Here is a 27,610-nt window from a genome sequence, read left to right as displayed (position 1 = left end):
TAGCCTGCAATCAATCAGGAAGTGGGTGGGTGGGTGTGGGGAAAATGGGAACAGGGAATGTGGGTAAGGAAATTGGAATCATGTTTTGCTAAAGGGGGAGATGGGAACAGGGAATGGGAGTAAGGAAGTTGGAATCATGTTTGGCTAAAGGTAGTAATGGGAACAGGGACACAGGTGTAAGGCTCTGTGGTGTCAGAGCTGGGAAGGAGGATACTAAGGAAGGAAACTGGAATCATGCTTGCTGGAAGTTCACCCCAATAAACATCGAATTGTTTGCACCTTTGGACTTCGGGTATTGTTGCTCTCTGTTCATGCGAGAAGGACCAGGGAAGTAAGTGGGTGAAGGAATAAGCCCTCTAACATCTTGGTGCCGTGACTCGGATGCATCGCACTGGATAGGTGAGTGGCAGCCTGTAAGTCCCCCTCCCCAACAGTCCGCGCAGCTGCTTGGAGGGGGTATCGCGAACTCTCGTGATGGTAGTTGCGGGTTCTGGCAAGCCAGGATAAAGGATTTTTTGGATAAATGGATAAGGGAGAACCAGGGCCCATACCAGGTACAGGGGTCAACCTGGGATGAGATTAAAAAGGAAATGGAGGAAGTGTTAGGGGACCCAGAGGGATGGGGGGTGGCTGAGGAGCCCACCCTCCTTGGTATATGGGTAGTGGAAGAAGGTCCCTGCCCATGGGGACTGAATGCCTCCCAGGGAAAAGAGGCACTTCAGTCTGCTTGAGAGGTTTGAAGTAAGGGCAGCATTATGGGAAGCTGCCAGTAATCTTTCAAGTTTGGTGCTGCTTCAGCAAGGGCTGCTGAAGGGTTGTAAATTGTTAGGGATAGTGAAAGATGATTTGGCACAGAAGGGTTTAAAGTCAAAAGCAGAGTTAACAGACCACCTTTAGAGACTGGATCTAAGACTTGGTCCTGGGGGAGTGGAGAAAAAAAAAAAGTTTCAAAATGCAACCTGCCTTTCCACACTCTTTTGTTTTTCTGAAGTTTTAATGGAGGGTACTTTGGATACTTATGTGAGATGTCAAGAAAGAAGTTTTTGTTTAATGATAAAACCCAGTTATATAAATGTAACTGTATGTGCAACTCTGTGCAGTCACATTGGATGGAAGCTTGGTAATTAAATTTTCCAAGGGGGTCAGGTAGAGTGGCTACTATCACCACTACGCTTCTGTCCCCAGAAGCCTTTACAGCTATTCTGAGGGAAAATGGGCCCTTTTCCCACAGAAATGGTCAATAAGGGACTGCTGCAGGCAGCAGGCAGAGAGAGAATCTGATCAAAATTATTTGACTTTTGGGTAAGGTAATCAAAATCACTAAAGGATGGAAGGGGTTTCTATTGGAACTTAACTTGGCTGCTTTTGGTTGTGTCTAGTTGTACAAGATGGAAGTGTAATCAGGGTACAGTTGTGTAAAAAGAGTAATCACAGTGCAAGGGATGTTAGGCAAAACAGAATTTTGTGTGTGTGCGCACAGGTAAAAGAAAAGGAAAAGGGGAGGAATGATGGGAACACTGAGCCTTGGGATGGCTCTGGGGGATTAGATTGTTGCTTTGGTGGGTGTGCATGAAAACTCTGTGGGCATGGTGGAGGCAGTTATACCTTGTGTAAAATTAATTTGGCTAATATGATGTTATGGAGGTTAAACTATATGGAAGGAATTTGCATTTTCCCAGGACATGTGCGGTGTATATTGGAGAAGGGTAAAAGAAATGCAAATAAAAACGGTACTTAATTAAAATCCTAATAGGGCTCCAAAAGGAGCCACAATAGGTTGTGCTTTCTTTTTCAGATCTGTGTGTTTTGGAGCAGGAGATGAAAGTGGAAAGTAATCAGAACTCTGGTGGAAGTAAAATGTTTCCCTTTTAAGACGGTGTCTGAGCTGCTAACAGCTTTGGATCCAGAAGCAAGCTAGTAAGCCTCTGTGTAAATGCAAATTACCTAGCTGATGGGCACAAAGGAGCTGCAAATAATGAATACATCCGGTCAGCAAACAAGCTACTAGAAGCCTCAGATTATGGCCCTGCAGGAAAGGAAGCTGAAAAAACAAGTCAAGCCTGAAAATAAGGGGGACAGGTTAACCTTAAGGGGTGTGTGTGTGTGTGAGTGTGTACAGTGCTAAAATCTGAAGCTGTGTCTCAGCTATTACCTGAGAATAAACTTAAAGCTTGGTACAGCAGAGAAACTATTGCAAACTTGGTCTGTTGTACAAGAGGGGAAACTGAGGTACACCATCTCATGAATTTCATAAATGACCAGTGAGTGAGGTAATTCACTAGCCTGACTATAGAACAAAATAAGGACAGCCTGGAGGTAATTCTTCTGTTTTTCCTGCAATTAGAAAGGACATTTGTAAAAGAAAGCGGTATTATTATTAAGCAATAATCTGTCCCCACCAGGGGGGTGGAAATTGTTTCTTTTGTTTTTCAGACACTCTACAAGCAAGCTGGCGCCAGCGGGAAAAATAACCCAGAATACCACGAATCTATGTTTTGTGTTGTTTGTCTTGTTGCTAGCATTGTTGTGTTTTAATAAACAGAAAACCTCATGACATGGGTGGGGGATGGCTTCAAAAGGCTGACCCTGGGGGAAGATGTGTATGGGAATGCAAATGCTCAACTAGGAGGCCAGCATCTGTGTAATAGCTACTGTGGTACCTGGAAATGGAATGGCAACTAAGGTGGCCCTCACAAGCCCTATGGAAATAATGAAAAGGGGAGGAGCTCACTGGGAATCAATGGAGGGGTGTGTAAAATAGTGTAAATCAATAGAAGATGTTTGGATGTGCCCCTCTCCTATGACTATAGAGGAGCAGGATCAATGGCCTATGCAAGGGGTGGACAACTGGGTGTACTGTGTATAAGGTGTTTTGCTGGGAATGTACATATTACTGGGGGCACAATTACACCAGCCCATAACCAAACTACACCCATCTACATGCTGCTATATGGACTTTGGTGCACAAATGGATCTGTGAATCTTATTGCTGTGAATAATCAAACCAGGGCTTACTGCCTGATTCCATACCAAGTGGTCAACCTGGTTTGGACAATATCCCATTTCTCTGTGAACATTCAATGGACTTATGATATGGACAAAAGCAAGCAAAACCTCCAGGGGCAGCTTGTTGCAACTGCCAGCAACTGGACACAAGATCGTGACCCCATCGAAGGAGGAGAGGCAGTGTTTTGGGGGTGTCTCGGATGTTGGACCATACTGCAGTGGTCAGGACTCAGTGTTGCTGTGGATTTTGAATTGTTAACTGTACTTGTGTTACGGTGCATAGGGAGATAACCTATTAGGAATGTAATAAGCCCTCCAAACCCTGCAGTGTACTAGACAACCCGGACCCAACCTTCTCGGGCCCACTATAATGGGAAGTCTGGAACACTAATTGGAATAGATGTGGTATGCCCGTATGAGAGAAGGTGCAGGGCACTATACTACACAAGGGGCAGTGGGACAAATGGAATATCGACACCTTCCACCTTGATGCCTGGCCCTATCAGGAAATGTGTTGCCATATGTCCTATGCTTTTCCAGGGATACCTGGGCAGGAGGATCCCAAAAGAAAAAAAAAGGGGTGGAGTGTTAGGATAAAGACATTCAGGCCTGTCTGCAAAGGCCTGTACTTTAAGAATTTAGGTGTATTCTTATCACTTGGCTAGTTCTAGAGGTATAAAAGAAGAATCAAAATCACTGTCTGCTGGTGTAAGGGCCTTCTCTTACTGTGACAGTCTGAGACCCTGTTCTTAGGCTAAGGCCTTTGGCTAAGCAGCAGAGGCAGCCATAAGCTGGGAAGCCAACAGTCACATCCTCACATTCCAAACTTGTCACATTGAAATAAGGTGCTATTGGGCTGTTAGGCACTATCAGGACAGGATTGTATTCCTATCACCTCCAGAGAAAGGGAAGTGCCTAGAAAATGTAAAAGGAAACTTAGTTTGATAGCATCCTGTCTGGCAAGAACTCATTTATCAATAGCTGGGATGTGAAATCCTCACTTCTGTGTTGTCTTGTCATTGTAGTTCCCACTTTGCTATTGTTTGTCTGTATAATCTCTGTCTGGTTCTGTGATTGTTCCTGTCTGCTGTATAATTAATTTTGCTGGGTGTAAACTAATTAAGGTGGTGGGATATAATTGGTTACATAATCATGTTACAATATGTTAGGACTGGTTAGTTAAATTTCAGGAAAATGATTGGTTAAGGTATAGCAAAGCAGAACTCAAGTTTTACTATATAGCCTGCAATCAATCAGGAAGTGGGTGGGTGGGTGTGGGGAAAATGGGAACAGGGAATGTGGGTAAGGAAATTGGAATCATGTTTTGCTAAAGGGGGAGATGGGAACAGGGAATGGGAGTAAGGAACTTGGAATCATGTTTGGCTAAGGGTAGTAATGGGAACAGGGACACAGGTGTAAGGCTCTGTGGTGTCAGAGCTGGGAAGGAGGATACTAAGGAAGGAAACTGGAATCATGCTTGCTGGAAGTTCACCCCAATAAACATCGAATTGTTTGCACCTTTGGACTTCGGGTATTGTTGCTCTCTGTTCATGCGAGAAGGACCAGGGAAGTAAGTGGGTGAAGGAATAAGCCCTCTAACACTTACCAAAAAAAAAAAAAAAAAAAAAGACGCAACCAAAAAGAATTACAGGTCTCTCTTGGAGACAGTTTCCAATAAACCTTTAAATCAGGGTTTTTTTAAAGTTTCTTCAGATAAAATACAAGGGATTTTTTGTGAAGAAGGGTTTCACCAGACTGAACATGCAGATATAGCGTTGGTAGGATGATAACGGTGCAACACTATCACTATCTTAGGAAGGTATTTAAGAGGGACTTGTAGCATCACTTAATCTCTGTAGATTTTAGTATACAAAGGCTGATCAGTCACTAGAGCTTTAGCTCAGCCATTCCAAGTTGAAGTCACTGCCACTTGTAGTATAGTGTCTTTCATATTAGAAACTCTGATCAGCTTGCCATGATTACAGGTCTGCCCCCTTTCAGATCTGGGTGTATTCCCCACACCACTCAGATGTATGGCCCCTTACTCTTGCCTGTTTCTTCATGGAACCTCATGAGTCTTCTCTACCGAGACCAAGATCCAGGTACATTGTGCCAACCAGTTATCATCCTGAAGGTTCAACTGGGTTTTAAACATGTATATTTCCTCTCTTCCAGAATCTGTGATACTGACAACAGGCTTCTTAAAACACAGCATTTTTATTTAATAGTCTGAAAAAAGCATTAGAGGAAAAAAGGCACTTTAAAACAACCGCCTACATGCATATTTAGTGTCATCTAATCTTAAGCTTCACCACAAGCAAAGTCATATAGATTTTCCTCCTAAATTACAGGGATGCAACAGGACAAAAACAGCTTACATCAGCCTAGCAAGCCCATCCCCTCCTTCACCCAAGAGTCTCCATCTTTACTCTGTCTGCCCCACCCTTTCCAAACCTGCAGATAGATCTGTACTACAGGTGCTGCAGCTATGCTGCTGTAGCACCACGGTATAGACACTGCTTACCTCGATGGAAGGGATTTCTGCATTGATGTAGTTAACCCAGCCCCATAAACAGCAGTAGCTAGGTCAACAGAAGAATCTTACCCACGTCAATCTCAGAAGCTAAGCTGGCTTACCTACAGTAGAACCTCAGAGTTACGAACACCTTGGGAATGGAGGTTGTTCGTAACTCTGAAATGTTTGTAACTGAGAACAAAATGTGATGATTATTCTTTCAAAAGTTTATAACTGAACACTGACATAAAACAGCTTTGAAACTTGACTATGCAGAAGAAAAATGCTGCTTTTAACCATCTTAATTAAAATGAAACAAGCACAGAAACAGTTTCCTTACCTTGTCAAACCTTTTTTAAATTTTCCCTTCATTTTTTAGTAGTTTACATTTTACACAGCACTGTACTGTATTTGCCTTTTTTTTTTTTGTCTCCGCTGCTGCCTGATTGTGTACTTCCGGTTCCAAATGAGGTATGTGATTGACCAGTTAGTTCATAACACTGAGTTTCTACTGTACATAGCTAGGTCAATCTAAATTTGAATTGTAGACCTGGGTTTTGGTGCTCCCTAAGGACAGCAGGCTACAAGCCAATAAAGCTACTCACTCTGGCACTGTCTCTTGATCATCCCTTAAGCGTAAGCTGTTAGGCAGCTATTAGAAAGGGCCTCCTCCATCTTATCCTACGGGGGACAGATCCCAAGGGTCAAACATCCACTCCTATTTATACTGGACACCATTATAGTGTAGATCTACATCCAGAATTAATCACCAAAGATCACAGACATATTTTTCACATATCCACTTTAATATTCCAAGAAATATAAACTAAAGGATGGAGAGAAACAAATGTATCAAGCTTTCGTGCACTAACAAAATACAAGTGAACCCAAAATTTTCAAAAGGATCATTATTGTGCAGAAGATTAAATATTTGCTCACTCATACATATTACGTATTTTAGTACTTTTGTACATGCCAAATTATGTTAGCTATGCACAAAGAACAGACTGGCAGACAAATGAGATAATTTTGGACAAAGGACCTACACAGCCAATTACACAATGAAGCCATGAGCTACAATCCTGTATTCTCTATGCATTACACTGCTTGAAGCCAGTGACTATTAGCTGCTTGCCTGTTGTGACTGTTACACCTACACTACTAAGAAGCCTTGTTAAGGGTTCATCCACTGTTCCTATTAACTTACGGCAACAAATGGAGCCAATGTACTCCAGTGGCATAATGCTGGAGTAGAGCATATACTATGGAATAGCTGGTACCGAGAGGACTGAAATGTTGCACTTGTAGAAATTTCCACTGCTTTGCTGAGAGAACAGGTAGGCCACATAAGCATGGTCACTTGGAAGCAATAAGTGTCTCAGTTTCTTCAGAATAGCTTGCTAAAAGACATTCTCTGTAGTGGGTAAATGATTAGTTATTAGCCCATGTACAACTCTCACATAAACCATAATTTTTGGTTTTCAAAATTCAGTCACCATCTTTGACTTGCAGTTATTAAATCTGGTATGACTTTAAAGTGTACACAAATTTAAAGTTACTAATTTCCTATGACAAACATTTGATCTGCTGCACCAAACAATAACTGTTACTGTATCTTACTGATCAGTTTATATAAACCATTACTACTTATGCGCATTGCTCCTAATTTAAACTTCATGTTAGAAACTAGGAACTACCCTATAGTCTTTTCTATGCAAAAAAACTTTACTAGTAGAATTCTAATCCTTGAATTAACCACAAGAGTATAAAAAACCCAACACAGCATAAGACGAACAACTCATATTATGTGAGCTCTGTATCTTAGAATAATCTTTTATCGATGGAACCAAGATGGCAAAGCAAAGGAAGGCCTTCTGCAACACAAGGGCCTCTGAACAGCGTGTCAGAAAGAAATTGTTTTTCTACTTCTTTTGATGGGTTATGCTTTCAAGTCAGGAAATTAGAAACAGGTGTGCCAGAGGGCACACACACATCCATGCACCACACTGAAAAACACGCGTTTTCAATTTTCAGACATGAAAGAGACTCCTGTTGAATAGAAGGAGAAATGAAAATCCAGCTGTTTCTGGAAGCCATATGCAGAGGGCTTAGAGAGCTTTGAGAAGTTGCCTAACTCTGTCTAGCTATTGTAAGGTACTGTACCTCAGCAGGAAAGTGTAGGAACTTATTTTAAAGGAAGACTTCAGAATGGCAAATTATACTATTGTGTGTACATACACATATGCGCACAGTCCACCCCACTGCAAATGGATGATTATTCTCTTCTCAGAAGTGATTTAGAGACAGACATTTTCTTTTATTATCTTTCATATGCCAGAGACTAAAACCCTTATCTTCATTAATTTAATTTCATTCTTATTTTTAAAAGTTTGAATAGCAATGCCTAGAGAACAAGTTAGATTTTATTAATAACTTTTCAGCACATCAACTATCATCTTTACTTTATTTCCAAATGTGACAAGTAGTTATGTGCAATGGAAATGTACAGTACTTGGCCTTTATTTTTAAAAACTCTGGTTGTTATTACCAGCATTTCTAGATAAAGCTGAAGAACCAATATGCCAATGAAGTTTTAAAAATAGATGTTGTACGAGCAGTACATTAATATAGTTACAAACACAAAAATACATTAAAAGAACATTGCAGTTGCAAAATCTAACATTCAAGTATTAGGAAATGCCAGAATTAATGTTGCTCATGCAACCTCAATTCAATCCCCTTATGTATTATGATACAGTTTTTGTTAACTGTACTCCAGTCAGCCTGCTTCCTCCTCCTGTTTGCACCCCAACAGAAGGAGCTTTGAAAACAAAAGGAAAGCCTCCCTAACCTCAGTTCCTGTGCTCAGCACCAGAGAGTCCCTGGCTGCCACAAAAAGGAATTACAGAGAATGCCTCCTCAGCTCTTGTGGCCTGGGATAGAGCATTCTCAGGGCAGGCCTATGAAAGTTTTGTGCTGTCCACGTGGTGCTATGTCGGCGAGAGACGTGCTCCCACCAATATAGTTTCCGTCTCTCGCCGAAGTGGAGTAATTATGCTAACAGGAGAGTGTTCTCCCTTCGGCATAGCGTGTCTTCACCAGACATGCAGCTGCACTGATATAGTGCTGTAGTGTAGACTTGCCTTTAGTAAAGATCTTCACCGAATTTAGCTGGAAACCAAGAAATCTCTACTAAGAGCACAGAAAGGAGATTTTCAGAAAATTTTAATGGCCAAATTTGGGCAAGTTTCACAAGGATGAAAGGTGGCACATCTGACATGAGTGCAACTCCTTGCCAAATCTGAAGTGCCTGCTTCAAAACACAGTAGCACTAGAGCATTTGCACAAGACAGTTGTAGGAATTTAATGTGGCAAAATAACCTATTTCCCCCCAACTTTGTTCTGAGGAACAGCTGAACAGATTTTGCTTAACTTTTTGGAAAAGTTCAATCTGAATCAGATACCTGGATGGAAAGTTTCAGCCCAAATGGCTAAGTTTGGAAGAGTTACGGATACTGAGAACAGCATCTTCTAATGGAAAAGTATCAAGTAATCTCAACAATAGGAACCACTACCTGCAGTGCCAACAATACCCAGGGACACCTTAATTTCATTTTCAAGAAATGAAAAGAAGCCAAAGTTTAAAATGTATAAAGCCATTTTTTATGAAACCAGTAAATTGTGTTAATTTCAGCAGAGTTAAGTAGGAAAAACATTACAGCTCAGAACAGATATTCAGCAGAACTTTTGTAGAAAAAAATATAACTTGCCAAGTGATATCACTTTTGTCCTATCAGCCCTAAGAAGATAGGTAAATTAGTTTGTAGTTTACAAACTATCCAACTGTAAATTAACATTCTCCTCTTCCACCAAAGAATAAGTTTATCTACTGTAAAAAAGTTTAAGTTTTAATTTATGTTATGATTTTAATCTCATTTTACATTCTTGTTCAAAGCAAATTTTGTAAAGTGGTCTGAACAGGAACAGGATTAAATCTATTCATCCCTGTCCTGGAAAATGGATGGACAATGCCCATTTACCATCACCCAGCCTGTGAAAGTTATGTCCTTCTATAGAGATAAACTAGCGAGAAGGAGTCTGCTCTTATTTGTTCCTAATACATTGTTAAATGAAGTGCAATTTAATTTCCATGGGACTACCACCAAGTACTTTTTCAAGACACGCCCATCTAGCATGAACTTTCCTGAAGGCAGTTCAACCCCAGAGCTATGACTAGCATGTGCCAAAACTGATCTCTATGGGCTGGCTCTTCTACTGCATTTCTCCATCTGCTTTCTACTGGCATGCTGGTGGAACGTGGGGTGCTGGTAAATTAAAAATGCTGGTTAACTCAGAGGAAGGGGTTTGGAGTGTGGGGGAAAAGGTGTGGGGGCGTGGGAGGGGCTGTGGGGCATGGCCTCTGGGAGGGAATTTGGGTCCAGGAGGGCCCTTGGACAAGGGGCTGGGAGGGGGCTTGGAGTGCTGGATGTGGGGGGTGCACTCACCGCCAGCGGCTCCTCACAAGCAGCTCCCCGTCCCTGCTGCTCCTGGCAGAGGCACAGACAGATGGCTCTGCCAACAGGCAGGCATGCTGTCTCCATCTGCAGGTGCCCCCGCAGCTCTCATTGGCGATGGTTCCCGGCCAATAGGCTGGGAGCTGTGGAGTCAGTGCTCGGGGAGGAGGGACAGAGACAGTGTGCTGCAGAGCTGCCTGGCTGTGCCTCTGCAAGCAACAGCAGAGACAGGGAGTTGCTTGTGGGGAGCCGCCGGAGGTGAGCGCCCCCACATCTGGCACCCCAATCCTCTTCCACACTCCAACCCCCTGCCAGCCCCACTGCAACTGCACTATAAACCGGATTTTCAGTGCAGATCAGAAATGCCGGTTTACAGAACTTGCCAGTTGGTGAAGTGCCAGATAAAAGAGCTTTTACTGTATAACATTTCCAATCTTACAAATAATCTTTGTCTGATACTAACTTTACCTTCCACAGCCAGTGACCAGTCCCTCTCCGGGAGACCTCAGGGAGGTAGTGTGTGCAGATTCCACAAAGGTATCCTTGACAGCAACCTGCTTCTCAAGGATGAGAGAATTTCTCTGCAGGTAAACTCTTCAAAGCATGGTGGTGCTGCAGAAAACCTGGAGCTGAACAGTCTTCCTCCAAGAAGCCCAGTTTGACATTACGGTAGGGTTGCCAACTTTCTAATTGCACAAAACCGAAAACTCTTGCCCTGTCCCACCCCTTCTCTGAGACCTTGCCCCCACTCACTCCAGCCCCCCGCCCTCTGTCGCTTACTCTCCCCCACCCTCACTCACTTTCACTGGGCTGGGGCAGGAGGTTGGGGTGTGGAAGGAGGTGAGGGCTGCGGCTGGGGTGCAAGCTCTGGGGTGGGGCTGGGGATGAGGGGTTTGGGTTGCAGGAGTGGGCTCAGGGCTAGGGGTTTAGGTGCAGGAGGGGGTGCAGGCTCCGGCTGGGAGTGTGGGCTCTGGGATTAGGCTGGGGATGAGAGGTTTGGGGCGCAGAAAGGGGCTCAGGGCTGGGGTACGGGAGGGAGTGCGGGCTCCAGGAGGGGGCTCAGGGCTGCGGTAGGGGGTTAGATGTGGGAGGGGATGTGGGGTGCGGGCTCTGGAAGGGAGTTTGGGTGCAGGAGGGGGTTTGGACCTGGGGCAGGGGGTTGGGGTGCGGGGTCAGGGAGGGAGTTAGGGTGTGGGAGGGGATTCTGATCTGGGGCAGGGTGTGGGGGTATAGGAGGGGGTGTGGGCTCTGAGAGGGAGTTTGGGTGTGGGAGGGGGTTCCAGCCTGGGGCAGGGTGTTCGGGGTCAAAAACCGGAAGCCTGGCAACCCTACATTACAGTGAAGCAGAGATTCTTTTCTGCATATAGCCCCTTGGTTCTCCATATAAGAAAAGGAGATTGTTTCAGCTCTTTGGAATGCCAGTCTGTAGAAGGTCCAATAGGCTATTGGTGCACCTGCCATGAATCAGTGCCCTCAAGATCTCACCTCAGCCAGTGCACTCCAGCCATCATGTCACCTGGATCACTTGGTAAACTGGGCTTGTTCAGACATGCTCTCTAATATAGCCAAATATGCAAGATCATATATTTAGGAACAAAGAATGTAAGTAAGATCTAAAGTGAGAAAGTATTCCAGAATTCAGTTACTATAAAGGTCTTGAGGGTCATGGTAGATAACCAATTGAACACAAGCTCCCAGCACAATCCTGTGGCTCAAAGATTTAACACAATTCTTGGATGTACAAATAGGGGGATATCAAGTAGGAGCAGGAAAGTAGAGAATAACATTGCCTAGACTATTACTGAAATACTGTGTTTAGCACTCATATTTCCCCCTTTTATAAGATGCTGAAAAACTGAAAAAATATTATAAGACAGTAGCTGTCTGGGAATTGGACAAAAAATAGATTTTGGAAATCTATAACTACTGTTATACTAAAATACAATGTTACTAAAATACTAACTGTTACACTAAAATACAATGAATCAAAAGAGTTGTTATTTTAATATATTGCTAAGAAAACAGATGTGAGATTGGAATGCTTCTACTTGTCTACACACAAACCTATATTATGGATCAAGTGTTTTTTTTATTATAGTATAACAGTTGAAAAAGTTCCATTCTTACAGGTGCTTTACCTATTAGGGCAGAAGACCCAGCCACAAGCAGCGTTTAATATGAAAAGCAATGAACAAATTCCCTGTTTGGATCTAAAATGTTTTCATGAATAATACTGTATCCAATAATTTGACCATTCTCCATACAGCCATGTCGTCTACAGTGCCTACTGTAATGGGGCTCTAATCCTAGATATTTGCCTCTGGGAGCAACTGAAATTCAAATTATTCTTTACAAGTATTCCCTTGGAAGAATCTAAAATGTCACAATATGTGAAGCGTTTTGATGAATTCAACTCCAAAAGCATCCTTGAATAAATTATTTCAGAAACTACGGATTTCAGTTTGTATCACTTACTAATGTTCAACAATTCACAACTATTTTGAGAAATTTGAAATCCCTGATTAATTCAAGAAGAACAAGAGTATTAATAAATATTTTGACTTTTGTATTAGGTGTCCTTCATGAGTTCTGCATGCTCACAGCAGTTTGTATACTAATGGGTATAAATTATTTTTAGCTTTTCAGTTAATTATAAAGAAAATAACAATGCCCATTGGATAAGCACATTTTCTGTGAAAATGTGGAAGTCTACACAGCCTATCAAATTAATATGCGAAGCAAGCAAAAAGTCTAATTTTCATTCTTGTCCAAATTCTTGGGAAGCAAAAATTCAAAACAAACATCTGCCAATTTACAACTTAGAGCGGACGCAAAAAAAAAAAAAAAATTTAAAAGGTTGTACTATGAAAGCTTGTGCACAGCCACAGAAATCTCTAAAAATTAATTTTATTGAATCCAGACTTTAATAATTGTTTTTATAGATGTGTTTAAAACCCTTTACATAAGTTATGAAGAAAGGGAGCCCATTTAAATCAGGAGTCACCTATCCATCTCCCCAAAACACATCCAAAAAGGAACAGAACTAGAAAAAATCGGTCACTTACTTTCTCGTAACTGTTGTTCTTTGAGATGTGTTGTTCACGTCCATTCTACATTACGCTTGCGCGCACTGTGTGCCCAAGTGTTGGAAACTTTTTCCCTTAGCGGCTCCCGTCGGGCCGGTGGGGGCCCCCCGAGTGGCGCCACGGCACCATGCATATATACCCCCGCCGGCCCGACCCCCTCCAGTTCCTTCTTGCCGGCGACTCCGACAGAGGGGTAGGAGGGTGGGTAAGGAATGGACGTGAACAACACATCTCAAAGAACAACAGTTACGAGAAAGTAAGTAATAGTTTTTTCTTCTTCGAGTGCTTGTTCACGTCCATTCCACATTAGGTGAATCGCAAGCTTACCTCTGGAGGAGGGTAGGAGTCAGGGAACAACTGCTGCGTCCTCTCTGGCCTGCTGGTTGACCACGTAGTGGATCGCGAAGGTGTGCACCGAGGACCAGATGGCTGCTCTGCAGATCTCCTGGATCGGGACCTCTGCCAGGAACGCTGTGGAAGTCGCTTGCGCCCTGGTCGAGTGGACCATGACTGCCAGGGCCGGAACACCTGCGAGCTCGTAGCACGCCCGGATTCAGCCTGTAATCCAAGATGAAATCCACTGCGCCCATTGGGAGGCCTTTCATCCTCTCGGCCACAGCCACAAACAGCTGCGCGGATTTGCAAAAGGGCTTGGTGCCCTCCATATAGAACACCAGCACTCGACGCACATCCAGGGTGTGCCAGCTGCAGTGACTCGGGTCCGTATGCGGTTTTGGAAAGAACACCAGCAGACAAATGTCCTGGCCCAAATGGAATTGGGAGACCACCTTAGGGAGGAACTTGGGGTGCAGCCAGAGCTGCACCTTGTCCTTGTGAAATACTGTATATGGTGGCTCAGAGGTGAGGGCCCTCACTTCGGACACCCTTCTGGCCGAGGTAATGGCAACCAGAAATGCCACCTTCCAGGAAAGGTGCAGGAGGGAACAGGAAGTGAGGGGCTTGAAAGGGGGTCCCATGAGTTTAGAGAGGACCAGGTTAAGGTTCCATGGACGGACTGGTGGGCAGGAGTACGGGAACACCCTCTCCAACCCTTTAAGGAACCATCCCACCATTGGGTGGGAAAACACCGAGCACCCTGAGAACCCCAGATGGAAGGCGGAGATGGCCGCCAGGTGCACTCTGAGTGAGGACGGGGCTAGCCCTTGCTGCTTGAGGTGCAGGAGGTTCTCCAGGATGGCCTGCACCGGGGCCTGGCACTGCCGCACCTGTCAGGGTTCACACCAACACAAGAACCTTTGGCCATATAGGCCGCCCTGGTAGAGGGCTTTCTGCTGCCAAGCAGAATCTGCAGCACTGGAAGGGAGCACTGGCTCTGTTTAGCCACAGAGCCTCCACACCTTCAGGTGCAGTGACTATAAGTCCGGGTGGAGAAGCTGCCTGCCGTCCTGTGTCATGAGGTCCCGGTGTCGGGGCAGGACTACTAGGGCCTCCACTGACAGGTCTAGGAGCAATTTGTACCAGTGCTGGCGGGCCCAGGCAGGAGCGATGAGGATCACCGCCGTCCTGTCCCTGCGCACCTTGAGTAGGACCTTGTTCATCAAGGGGAGCTGGGGGAAGGCATAGATCAAGCCCCCTCTCCACGGGATTGCAAACACGTCCGCAAGCGAGCCCGGGCTGTGGCCCTGGAACGAGCAGAACCGCGGGCACTGGGCGTTGGCCCTGGTGGCAAACAGGTCTACCCGGGGAAACCCCCACCTGTGGAACAGCGAAAGCACGACGTTCGCCCTGAGCGTCCACTCGTGCATGCGGTTCGACCTGCTGAGGGAATCAGCCAGCTTGTTTCGTACCCCCGGGAGACAGGATGCCTCGAGGTGAATTGCATAGGCTATGCAAAGATCCCAGAGGAGGAGAGCCTCATGACAGAGTGGTGAGGAACGAGTCCCGCCCAGTTTGATTATATAAAACATGGCAGTAGTGTTGTCCGTCAGAACTGTCATGCTGTGACCACTCAGAGCGGTGTGAAAGGTCTGGCAGGCGAGATGAACTGCCCTGAGCTCCTTCACATTGATATGGAGCAACCGCTCTGCTCCGGACCACAACCCCTGCGTCATGAGGTCCCACAGATCCATGATCTGACGCATCTGTCACCAGCGTCAGGTCTGGTTGTGGGGCAGCAAAGGGGATGCCTTCGCAAACCACAGGTTGGGACTGCCACCACAGGAGGGAGTCCAGCACATCCCTTGGGGCTGTCACTACCAAGTCCAGGGGGTCCCTGCCTGGGCGATACACCTGAGCGAGCCGCGGCTAGACAGAACATGAGACCTGCAAACTGGTAATGTTCTTGGCCTATGGTGAAGCGTAGAAACCTCCGATGTGCTGGGCGGATGGCGATATGAAAGTACGCATCCTTCATGCCGAGGGCAGCGAACCAGTCCCCCGGATCCAGGGAAGCGATGATGGTGACTTCCTTCTCTAGAAGATGCTTGTGAGAGGGGTCCCTGAACGGGGGAGGGGAGGTTGGGGGGGAGGGAGGCGAACTGCAGTGAGTACCCGTTCTGCACTGTGTGTAAGACCCAACGGTCTGACATAATGGTGGACCACGCATGGGAGAAACGGAACAGGCAGTTCAGGAAACAAAGGGATGGATCCAGTGATTGGTCTGGTACGCTGTCCTCAAGCACACCTTCAAAAGCCTGGCTTAGCGCCCGGCTGAGGTTTGTGCTGGCCTTGGTTCTGGCCCGGTGCATTATTGTTACTATTGTTGTTGCGCCATCACCTGTTATCCCTGCCTCGCCTACGGTAAGGTTCAGTTGCTTTAGATGAAAGTCTCTTTTTTTCCTTGTCCTTGGCTTAAACGCCTTGCAAATCCTACACCGTTCAGCTTGATGTCCGTCCCCCAGGCAACATAGACACGAGTCATGGGGGTCACTAACTGGCATAGGTTTGCAGCACGTGGCACAAGCCTTGAAGCAGTGGGCCAACGGCATGCCCCGCGACCCGGGGTGGGTGCCGGAGGCCTCCAAGCACCCAATGACTTAAGTGTCCACAATAGGTATGTAAACGAACTGATAAAAGCTACTCTAATGGCTAAGGGACTGCTGATCTACAAGAGAGATTTCAGAGGAACAGCCGTGTTAGTCTGTATTCGCAAAAAGAAAAGGAGTACTTGTGGCACCTTAGAGACTAACCAATTTATTTGAGCATGAGCTTTCGTGAGCTACAGCTCACTTCATCTGATGAAGTGAGCTGTAGCTCACGAAAGCTCATGCTCAAATAAATTGGTTAGTCTCTAAGGTGCCACAAGTACTCCTTTTCTTTCTACAAGAGAGAGAGGTTGTTCCAACGCCGCCACGGACGGTAAGAAGGAACTGGAGGGGGTCGGGCCGGCAGGGGTATATATGCACGGCGCAGTGGCGCCACTCCGGGGGCCCCTCCAGCCTGACGGGAGCCACTAAGGGGAAAAGTTTCTGACGCTCGTGCACGGGCACACCTAATGGGGAATGGACGTGAACAAACACCCGAAGAAGAATATTAAGTTATGTTTGAGTGCTAAATAGGAAAAAAATCAAACAGAACTACCACAAAATGAACAATGACTAGTTAACTTCAAGGAAATAATGAATTTATATGTATAATCTTTATAATGTTAGCAAAACACTTTGGTCATAACACAGACATTTTTGCTACAGTAAAATTGTTACTCTTCTACATTCACTCATGTCCGTTTCTCCCTCTGTATTAAGGGGGAAGAAAGAGGTACTTGCACTTCTGAAGAGTGATTCCCTCCAGACAATGAAGTAGTGGTATTAAGAGGGTACCAAGTGAATAATATCTTGTCCTCCTTGTCAACATGGAGGGAGGGTGAAAGTCACGCAAAATAGAGCGAGAAAACAAGGACTTCAAGACAGCACTGGAAAAAATGAGTGCACACAACTCAAGACACATTAGATCTAATTAGTAGTAGGGCAACACACTAAAATGATTCCTTTTCAGCAGAGTGATTCACCACCACGCAATTTTATGTTTGGAAAATCTGAATGAGGTGAGCCCCGGTAGGCTCTTTGAAAGGGGGAAGAGCATGCTGAGCTCAGCTCTGGTGCCGCTTACAGATATAACCTTGTCCCTGTGAAAAAGAACAGTAAGTTTGACATAAAAGCAGTTGTTTCTGTAGATGGCCCTGGAACAGGACTAGAAGCTCAGCTGCCGAGCCTTCTTTCTACTATCTGAGATCACGGTCTTTGATGGGTAGCTTCACCCCCCAGCTCACATTCTGTTCTGACAAATATTTGCAGATAAATATTTCCTACCCAGTCTGTGCTCGAGACATAATCAACCCCGGGGAGGGGAGGAGCCTGACTGACAAGCAGGGTAACCAACTGCAGTCTCTAGGTAGTCTGCATGTGGCTGGGACAACCGGAACCCCAACAGGAGCAGCATGTGTAGAAAAATAGCTGCTGCAAGGAGTCTGGTTACAGCAGCCAGAAGAAGGGCAGTACTGGAACTGCTCCCTGCAACATTATCTACCTCTCCGCCATGGAGCTTAACACTAACCCAGAGGACCGAACCCCAGAAGTGAAAGACAACCCTAAAGACTCTGATGCCATCAGAGGACTGTTGGACAGCTGAGCCTGGATTCAGGCCCTCAGGGAACCCACCTACATGAAAGGGAGCTACCTAAGGAGGGATACCACCCGTCCTTATTGAGCTTTAACTCCACCAGACAGTTAAGGCTGGTGGAGGAAGTCTTACAAAATTTCCCCCCATACTTATTATTTGTGAGCATTTAGTCATTAGCGTGATTTGGTTAGTCGCTCATTTAATTATCCTCAATATGCCTGCCTTCTCCTTGTGTTCCTTAAGAGCTGCCTACCTTGCACCCCCTTCTACCAACGTTCTTCTGGGTGTTGTAGTAGCAGAGAGTTGCCACAGTGAAAGACTGCCTTGACCATGCTTCTGGTTCACCTGGAATGCTTCCTGTGTCAAGGGGTTCTGTGGAAGTGACACAGATCTGATAAAAGACATCCCCCACCCCGCCCGCAATTCCTCCTGTGGGAATTCTGTGCCCAAGAATTAAAAATTCTGTGCCAAAAAGATAAAAGTTCTGCCCATAATGTTTTAAAATTCTGCAAATTTTATTTGTCAATAAATAAATGCGGAGGCTCCAGGATGACAGCGGGAGCACAGGCGAATGGCTGCATGGAGGTGGGAGGTCACCCTGCAGCCCTCCCATGGGACACATATTTGGTGGTGAGGCTGCATCTGACTGACATGGTGCAAGGCCAGGCCAGCCCCAAAGGTCCACGTCATGAGAGGAGGAGGAAAGGAGGAGAAGCCCCTCCCTCCCCGGAGTGATTTACCTCTCCACTGGCTGCTCCAGATGCCCAAAATGATGTGCCCGCACTGTAAGGGAGGGGCAGATGACCACTCTTGTGGTTTCCCTTTGCTTCCCTGTCAGAAAGTCATTTTTCTGCGGAGAAGCAACGAAATCAGCACAGGATACGAATTCTGCCCACACGCAGTGGCACACAATTCCCCCCCGGAGTAAAAAATGTATACTTGTCACTGAGGCCAGATTCATCCTGTGGCAGTAAGCTTCACAGTACAAACAGAGAGGGGGCACTTTTATGGATAAGACTATCCAGGCAATCAGGAGGATTTCACAGACAGATGTGGGCTAATCTGCCTTCCACAGTTTTTGCACCTTCCTCCGAAGCAGCTGGTGCTTGCCACTGCTGGAGACTAGATTCTGAACTAGATGGACTGCAGCCTGAACCAGTATGGCAGTTATGCTCACAGATGTGCAGTGCTGCCAGGCTGCCAGGCCAGCTCTCCCAGGGACTGCTGCTCTTGGACAATTCACTGAGAGGAATGCCTCCAAAGTCCCTTTCTGGCTGCTTTGCACAAGTAATGCAATCCACAATGTACAAGTGGATTTCACCCCTGCATATGAGGCACAGCCTCCCTGAGGAAAGCTGAATAATGCCTTTGAGAATACTGTAAAATGAAGCCCTCTATTTTCACCCATAGAATGGGAAAGCATTGACAGCTTTGATAATGGTACTTTGGTGGGAAAGCTACTACCAGCTTTCCCACCAAAGTAATAGCTTTCCCACCAAAAGTTGGCAGTAGCTTTCCCACCAAAAGTGATTCAATCCCTAGAGGATGGGACTATATCTCTAGAAGGGGAAATGTATGTGTGATGTTTCACTCCATATTCTTATGATATGAATATGACATAACTGAGATATACTTTATGCAAAAAGAAAAGGAGTACTTGTGGCATCTTAGAGACTAATAAATTTATTTGACAGGTTTCAGAGTAGCAGCCGTGTTAGTCTATATTCGCAAAAAGAAAAGGAGTACTTGTGGTACCTTAGAGACTAACAAATTTATTTCAGCATAAGCTTTCATGAGCTACAGCTCACTTCATCGGATGCATTCAGTGGAAGTGAGCTGTAGCTCATGAAAGCTTATGCTCAAATAAATTTTTAGTCTCTTGAGGTGCCACAAGTACTTCTTTTCTTTTTGCGAATACAGACTAACACGGCTGCTACTCTGAAACCTGACTTTATGCAAAATGGCTCATGTACGGTATCATTGGAAAGGTTACGATTTACTGAATGTGATTATCCAATTTGCATGCCTGTATCATTTCTGTATCTGAAGTTAGGAATATTGACTATATATCAGTATTTCAAATGTATTACTTTGGGTGTCACCCCCAACTAGTCCTTCGGGTACAGCAATGGAAAAGTCAGACAAGGCTAATGGGCCATTAGCAAAGACGATGGACTGTGGAAGAGCTTAGTCTTCCTGTGGACGCTCCAGACAGCCTACAAGTAATGGCTGCCACAGACCTGCAGAGACATGGGTCTGAGTTATCTGGTACTAGGACCCACCCCTTGGAATGCCGTGTTCTTCCATTGGTAGACAAAGGATTCCTACCATACACAAGAGCTATATAAGGCAGAGGAGTGACATCATGGTGGTTCTCCTCTGCCTCCCCGCCCAAAGAGACACTGGGAAACACCTGGAAGCAAGAACTGAACTGGGGGGAGAAAAGTTGAGCCCAAGCTGGAAGGGCATCTCGCTTGTGAGTAATAACAACTGAGGTCTGGAAACCAGTGCAGCTCCCTTTCGATACTTTCTGTAATCTGCCTGCAACAATATCTAGAGTGAGAAATTACTACCTGTAACCAGGTTTCAGAGTAACAGCCGTGTTAGTCTGTATTCGCAAAAAGAAAAGGAGTACTTGTGGCACCTTAGAGACTAACCAATTTATTTGAGCATGAGCTTTCGTGAGCTACAGCTCACTTCATCCGATGAAGTGAGCTGTAGCTCACGAAAGCTCATGCTCAAATAAATTGGTTAGTCTCTAAGGTGCCACAAGTACTCCTTTTCTTTTTACCTGTAACCAATTTCTTTAGTGAAACAAACTTTGTGTGCCTGTTTTATTTGCTTCGTAATCTGCTGTGTTTGCTAACTCTTTAGCCACTTAAAATCTGCCTATCGTTAACAAAATTTGTTTTGTTTATAATTAAACCCAGTTTCTGTAATTTGTAACGTGGGGGGGGAAGAGGGTGGACACAAGAAGTTGTGCATACCTTCCTCCACATTGAGGGAGGAGGCAGATTTCATAAAATACCTTTGGGTCTGCACTCCAAGGGAGGTGGACACCTGAGTGCTGGGGCAAGTCCTTTAAGCTGAGGCTTCCCAGAGCTGATCTCAGTGTCTGTGTCATTCTACAGTGAGGTGTGGCCCTGCCTTTGTGTGTGCTGGAGGAGGATTAATAGCCTGGCTCAGCAAGACAGATAAAAAGGGTGACCAGGCTGGCAGAACAGGCGGGTTCAACAGTATCCCAATACATCAGGTGGCATCCTAAGGTGGGCAACCCGTCACAGTATGGACAATCATTCTGTCAATTGACATGTCAATTCAGTTTTTAGCCTCTGTGCTTCCAGTCAGTAATTAATTTTGGTTACTACAGATCTTGGTCACACTTGAACCAGTAATGTAGAGATGAAATGCTGTGTGTATCTTTAAGTAATTGATTTAGTCTCACCTTTCCTACCTAAACAAGACATTATGATTTTCACCACTTGACTGGTAAGTTGGTCAGATGTTCAGTTCTGTTTCAGAAAAGAAATCTTGGTAAAAGCTTCTAAGCATTTCCATATGACAAAATCCATATGTCGTTATACTTATTGGAATGTTTAGTCTGATGAAGGGAAAGCCTTATCACACAATGTTACAATGTTAATTCTATAACAATGCTATGGACATGAATGGTTAAACAAGACCATAATGCAGAAAATGATAATAGTTTTATAACTGAATACCCCAATTACAACTTACTTTACTGCAATAAGCTTCCATTAATAATTCCCAGCAATGTCACCCCCTACATTATGCCAACCTCTTCAAATTCAGCAAGGGGAGAGAGGTGTTAGACTGGATGATGCAATATGGGTTAATACATGTCTTGAAAGTCCATTTTAAATTTTATCCCTGTCATATTGTTTACAAATTAATCATGCAAAATTAAATGAAAGACCTTTTAAGGTCACCTAGTTCGTCCTTCTGCTCATCATGATTACTCATTATAGTAATTATTCCAATCGGTTTTTAAATGTGTCAGGTGATAGCACTTCATTAAATTTCCATTAGGAGATTGTTCCATCGTCTGAGCTCTGACTTTCAAGAACCTTTTCCTGGTGTTTCAGGCAATATTTTTTTCCATCGTGTAATATCCTCTATCACTAAGTAAATTCCTTCCCTTCCTTGGTGATTTCACCCTTCAAGTACTTGCACGTGGTTATGTCACTTTTCCCTTCCCCTAGTGAAGCCACACATTTAGCATTTTTAATCTTTCCTCAATTCAGTCTCTACAGCCCTCTAATCAGTTTTGTTGTTCACATTGTTGGCTGGGCATATTGTAAACAAGACTCAGACCTGAACATATTTAAAGTATGTCCTAAAACAAATTACATTATAAAATAAAGCTTATGTGCTTCTGAAAATGGAAAAAGAATGGTATAGCTAACAAGAGTTCTGACTTCCTGTCAGCAGCATTTCTATCACACGCACACAAAGTTTATAGGAAAACCAGAAAAAAAAGAGATTAAACACTACTACCCTGTATTTCAAATCATTTAGTGAACAGATGGCTAAGCTTCAGAGACCATCAGCAGTCTATTTCAATTAGCTGGAATTGCAATTCATGTAATGTCATACAAACTAGGACTAATAGATTTGAAGCAAGATAAATAATATACTTATAAATAGCCATTAAAGTATTTACCACTATAAAAAAAATGGTACCCGCATTAAAAAAAAAGACTTCTATTTAAGGAAGTCATTAAATCTAGACATCTTCTTAAGTGTATCAGGATGTTTGCTTGCATAGGCTTCAACAAACTCAACTGACTATTGTAAAGAATAATTTAAGAAAACTAAATAAAGCTGCCTTCTGACTTTTCATCAAACAACCTCCAATTTCAGAAACGTGCTTACTAACAATTATGGCCCCAATCCTGCAAACACTTAAACACATGAGTAGTTTCATCTAGTTCAATGGGACTATTCGTGTGCATATGCATTTATTAACCTGAGATCAACTCCATGGTCCTTGAGCAGAGAAGTTTTCCACTGCCTTTGCCTTCAAGGGGACACTTTGTTAAATTTACGAATACAGTAATACAAATTTTTGAGACTGTAAGCCTGACCCTTTCCCTCACATTCATGCATTTTTAAAATTTGACACCTATAAGAAAAGTAAAAAAAGGCTGTGGCAGGGCGGGGGGGGGAGGAGGAACTAATAGGGTATTTCATGTTAAGTTTCTTCAACACCATTTATAGCAACCCATTATGCTAGAAAAAAAAACTAGGACAGATAAACCCACATAATCCAATAGCCCATTTGCCTAGTGTATCTATAGGTCAATAGCACCCAACTTTTCTTAGTATCATCAAATGGCTTGAAGGACAATTAGATGGAGGTAGAAATAATCAAAGACATGACATCTCAACTGGTGGCATCAGGCAACACGCTTATATCAAGCACGTCCTTCGGCCGTCATCTTGTAGCCAGGCCCAACCCTGCCTGTGATGTACCATTAGATATTTGATAATGATTTCATTGTTGACAATTCAATAAATAGTACTTTTCTTTCTGAGTCAGAGTTTTACCAATATCCCATTATGGCTACCAATCGAAGCTCCCTCTCTTTTTATTCGGGTAAGTTCTTCCTTTTCTGTTCTGAATTGTTCATATTTTAGCTGGTACCACAAAATCTAATGCTTTCAGTCCCAATGTGGGTGCATTTTGAGAATGGGTGAAAAGATCTACATTTTTTTTTTTGTTTAATTGTAAAAATCACTGCACTGTACAATATATACTAATGAGCAGATACAAGATTTTTACCCAGAAAAAGTCCTAGAATTCAGCTGAGAGGGGGTGACAAGGCCAGTGGAATAGATTTTAGCGGATGAGTGTATTACTATACTAACATCTAGAGACTCAGTCAGGGATATCCAGTCCAGTGCCTCAACCACAATATCATCCTCTCCCCGTTTTCAGGATGCTTTATTATAATCTAAAAGTCTGTGTAACAAGTCAGAGGGGCAGAGACAAGCCTGGAAGTGATGATCTTAACCTTCATTGTCATGCAACAGGATAGCGAGTGAATCCAACAAGTCATAAAACCCATTAAAATTTACATTTATAACCAGGGAAAGAAGCATAGCTGCAACCATCTTGAGAAGAGATGAACAAGTGGAGAGGAAGTGCAGTGACAGCCATCTTCAGAGGGGCCAGACAGACAAAGAGGAAGCCCAAAATATTGAGGAGTTAAAAAGATTATAGAAGCCACACATCTGGGAAAGGAAGGAAGTTTTTCTATCATAAAGATCTTTTTGCCTCTAAAGACAAAGACACCGTGGGAAAGGGTAATGCCTCCCCTTCACTGGACAAACTGGAGACAGAAAGAGAAACACCAGTCAGTTCACTCAGGCTAACCTGAAGGATCTGCTAGCAGAAATTATGTATAAGGAGATGAAAGAAGAGCTTCAGACCAACATTAAGGACACTGAAATATGTAAGATTAAAAAGATACAGGAGGAAACAGGATTAAATGAGTAAACAATACTAGCAGAGTAGTTTGAAAACTCCAAATAATTTGAGACAGAAAAAGACAGAATTAAAACTAGAGAACACTGAAGATCAGGAATGCAAAAAATCAAGATTAATGACATCCTGGAGACAAACTGAAGGAAGAAATCTCCCGGGAATGCTGAATGGCATTTTCCAAGATATGCTAAAATTGGGCAGCAAGGCATGCATCTGTATTGAGAGTACCCAAAGAATTCTGACCCAGCTTCTCCCGCCTTGCTCTCAGTAGGCTGCAGACACATAGATTTGGACCGCTGGTGATTCTAAATCAACCCATAAAAATGTTCCCAGATCTAGCACTCTCAGTCCTTAAAAAATGAAAGGAATTGCACCAGATAACCACAACTGCTAGGAAAAACAATATTATAATAAACCAAAAAACAAGTCAGGTTTCCCATTTAGACTTTCCTTTAAATGGAAAGCCAGAAGGGTCTTTCAGATTCAAAGGAGAGAAATAGATACTTATGGATATGGGAATAGACAAATCAGTTCAGGAACAAAGAAACTGGACCTACATGTCACCGAACAACTAGGAAAACAGACCAAGGAGAGCAATCCAAAAAGATGCATCATCAAAACAACAGGACTGATCTGAGAGAGATGTAGTAGACCAAATATAGAAGAAGATTGGAATATGGGTTAAGGAATTAATCTACCAATTTTATACAGTTATGAAGGGAAGATTAAATGGAAACTGGGTTGTATAGTACCAAAAATACTTTATATAAATACAGTATAGTTAACGAGCATAACATTATTTAAGGCTGTGGTTCATAATATTCAATGAACAAAGTTAACAGTAGAGTGGAGACCCAGCTCTCCCTTTGTGATGGAAATTAAGAGTTATATAATCTTGAATTTTACATTTTCCACCATAATTGACCCTTTCCCAATGATTATCAAACATTCTAATATTTATGTCAATCTTTATAATGACATGTTACAATATATGAACTTAAGACAGACCACGCCTTGTAAACAGACTCCCCTCACCAGCAGGGAACCAGCAGACCCCTGGAGGAAGAAAGGAGAGACCAGGCTCCCACAGATAGCAGGAACTAGACAACAACAGTGGCAAAGAATAGGAACAGATGTTAAATGCTGCTAAGTTTTAACAGAAGAGATCACATTTGATCTATTTATGTAATGCAATATATCGCTTGACTTGCCAGATGAAGAAAGAAGTCTATCAGCACAAGCCAACACAGCAAAATTGGAAAGGATAACTGTGGCACCTTGTACCTCCAAGCAGCATTCTGGAATCCCCATATTCACCACTGTAATGTAATTATGATATGTTTCATACAAAGTCTGCCATGTAAGATATCATATGAAAGGTCATGATCTGCTGAATCCCATTGTTCTGCCAAAATATGTATATCTTTAGTGAGCATTGAGTTATGAGATTGTGCTATATGGTTGTTATTGAAATATGCTGTAAGTTTGCTAGTGACATACAAAAAAGGCAAACCACTCTGAGGAGGTGCTCAGCGACCATTAATCAGCAGGGGAGATGTAACCAAGGGATTTATAATTCAGTGAGAGCTGCCCAAGCACCACAAAACGGGCACTGCTCAACTCTATGACTCAGCTACACAAGACCACACCAGGGGGATTGCTCAACCCAGTGACTCAGCAAAGCCCACCAGGACATGTCTGGGCAAGTGTCTTCTAGGCACATGGATTAAGGATATAAAATAGAGAACAGTGGCAACATGCCTTTGCTTCCAGCATAAGTGCGGGAGAAGAAAAGCAACAAGAACTCTGAGAAGATGAAGGCTTCATCGAAGGAGACTGGTGCACACTTCAGGGAGAAGCCTATACATTAAGAACTGTAACATCCAGTGGGGTGAGAAAATTGCTTGATCTAAATACTGCCTAGTGTAATAAGGTTTAAAATTTAGATTGTGCATTTGTCTTTTATTTTCTTCTGTAACTATCTCTGACCTTTTATGCCTGCCACATATAATCACTTAAAATCTTTCTGTAGTTAATAAATCTGTTTTAGACTTTACCTAAAACTGTGTATATTGCTTGAAATGCTTGGGAAATCTCAGCTCAGTCTCTAAAGGCTGGTGCATGTCTGCTCCACATTGATGGAGGGGTGGACTGGGTAATGAACTTACCCTGATCAAGCTTCTGAGCAGGGCAAGACGGTACAGCTCTGGGGTGCAAGGCTGGAGACCTGGGGGGAATAAGCTGGTGCTTTTCTTTGTGTGATTCATGAGTGGCTTTGTGAGCATTCAAGCAACCTAGCTGGCTGTGGGGCTCCACATGCTGCTGTGCTGAGTGGTAACAGCACCTGGAGGAGTTTGTGCTTGTCACTAGCAAAGCATTGTGAGAGACAGTCCAGGCTGGAGAGTTAAGGGGGCAGAGCGGTACCCTAATTCCAGCTTACACTCCAGGGATCCCATCATAGGCAAAACTATAATTGGAGGAGACTCCAGCATCCCACTACATCCACTAATGGACAGATCAGCTAATAAAAATTTAGAAGTTCTTAATATATCAACAAATAGAGCAAAATTTAATACACCAGGATTAATCACAGTTTGGCTTTCCCTTTGGTAGCAAACAGAGATTCAAAGATATCACACCCCAAAAATGGGCAGTCAACACAATGGTTGTAAACCTATTTTTAAAAAATCAGTTAGTTAATCAATGACTGAGGTTTTATAGGAGATTTGGGGTGTGTCTACACTACACTATAAACTCAGGCCTGTGGGACCTGGGCTTATGGATTTGGTGTTTCCAAGCCTATGCTTGAGCATACACAGTGCTTTATAAACCTGGGCTTACAGTTGCTGGACCCGGGTATCACAGTTGTGTTAATATGTCCATACTGCACTACACAGACCTTCTGACTTGGGCCTGCAACTTGAGCTGTACCCAGGCTGCAAAATGACAGTCAGATATACAGTGGGATTTGGGCTCTGATCCACTCCCCTACCAGGACTCTAGGGCCTGAGTTTTAGTGCTTGTTGACTCAACTTTTGTGTGGACTGACTTGTGTATGGAAAGAAGTGGGGCTTGGGCTCAAACCTGAGTTAGAGCCCAGGCTTAATGTGCAGCGTGCACAACCATTGGAGCTGAATAACTCCCAATGAAAGATTGTTATTTTGGATACTATCAAAACAGAAATTAAGTTCTATTTTGATACTAATCATAAAGACCAAATATCCCAGAGGAAAAAAGAAAAGCAAGCAGATAAAACAAAATTAATAAGAGACTGACAGGCTGCAAGGTTTGCAAAAAAGAACTGAGTCTCGAAGCACATTTATACACCCCTGATTCTGAGGGCAACTAAATGCCATACTTATAGAGAAAACTGAAGAGGCTCTCAAGCTGGCTGAAAACA

At 43.7% G+C, this 27,610-nt stretch overlaps 1 protein-coding gene and 1 long non-coding RNA gene across 12 annotated transcripts in view; both read right to left on the bottom strand.

Moving 5' to 3' along the window:
* Positions 1-27,610, bottom strand: part of TASP1 (taspase 1) — a 166,159-nt gene that overhangs the window by 76,678 nt on the left and 61,871 nt on the right. The window lies entirely within an intron of this gene.
* LOC142071655 (uncharacterized) lies at positions 16,688-19,407 on the bottom strand. Its single transcript, XR_012667874.1, has 2 exons — positions 17,953-19,407; positions 16,688-17,205 (listed from the first exon to the last, which is right to left on the bottom strand). It is a non-coding gene; the product is annotated as an uncharacterized LOC142071655 (long non-coding RNA).

Source organism: Caretta caretta, chromosome 3, assembly GCF_965140235.1.
Source record: "Caretta caretta isolate rCarCar2 chromosome 3, rCarCar1.hap1, whole genome shotgun sequence".
Lineage (NCBI taxonomy): Eukaryota > Metazoa > Chordata > Testudines > Cheloniidae > Caretta > Caretta caretta.
Note: the sequence above shows the minus strand (reverse complement) of the source record. Positions and strands in the feature narration are given on the sequence as shown.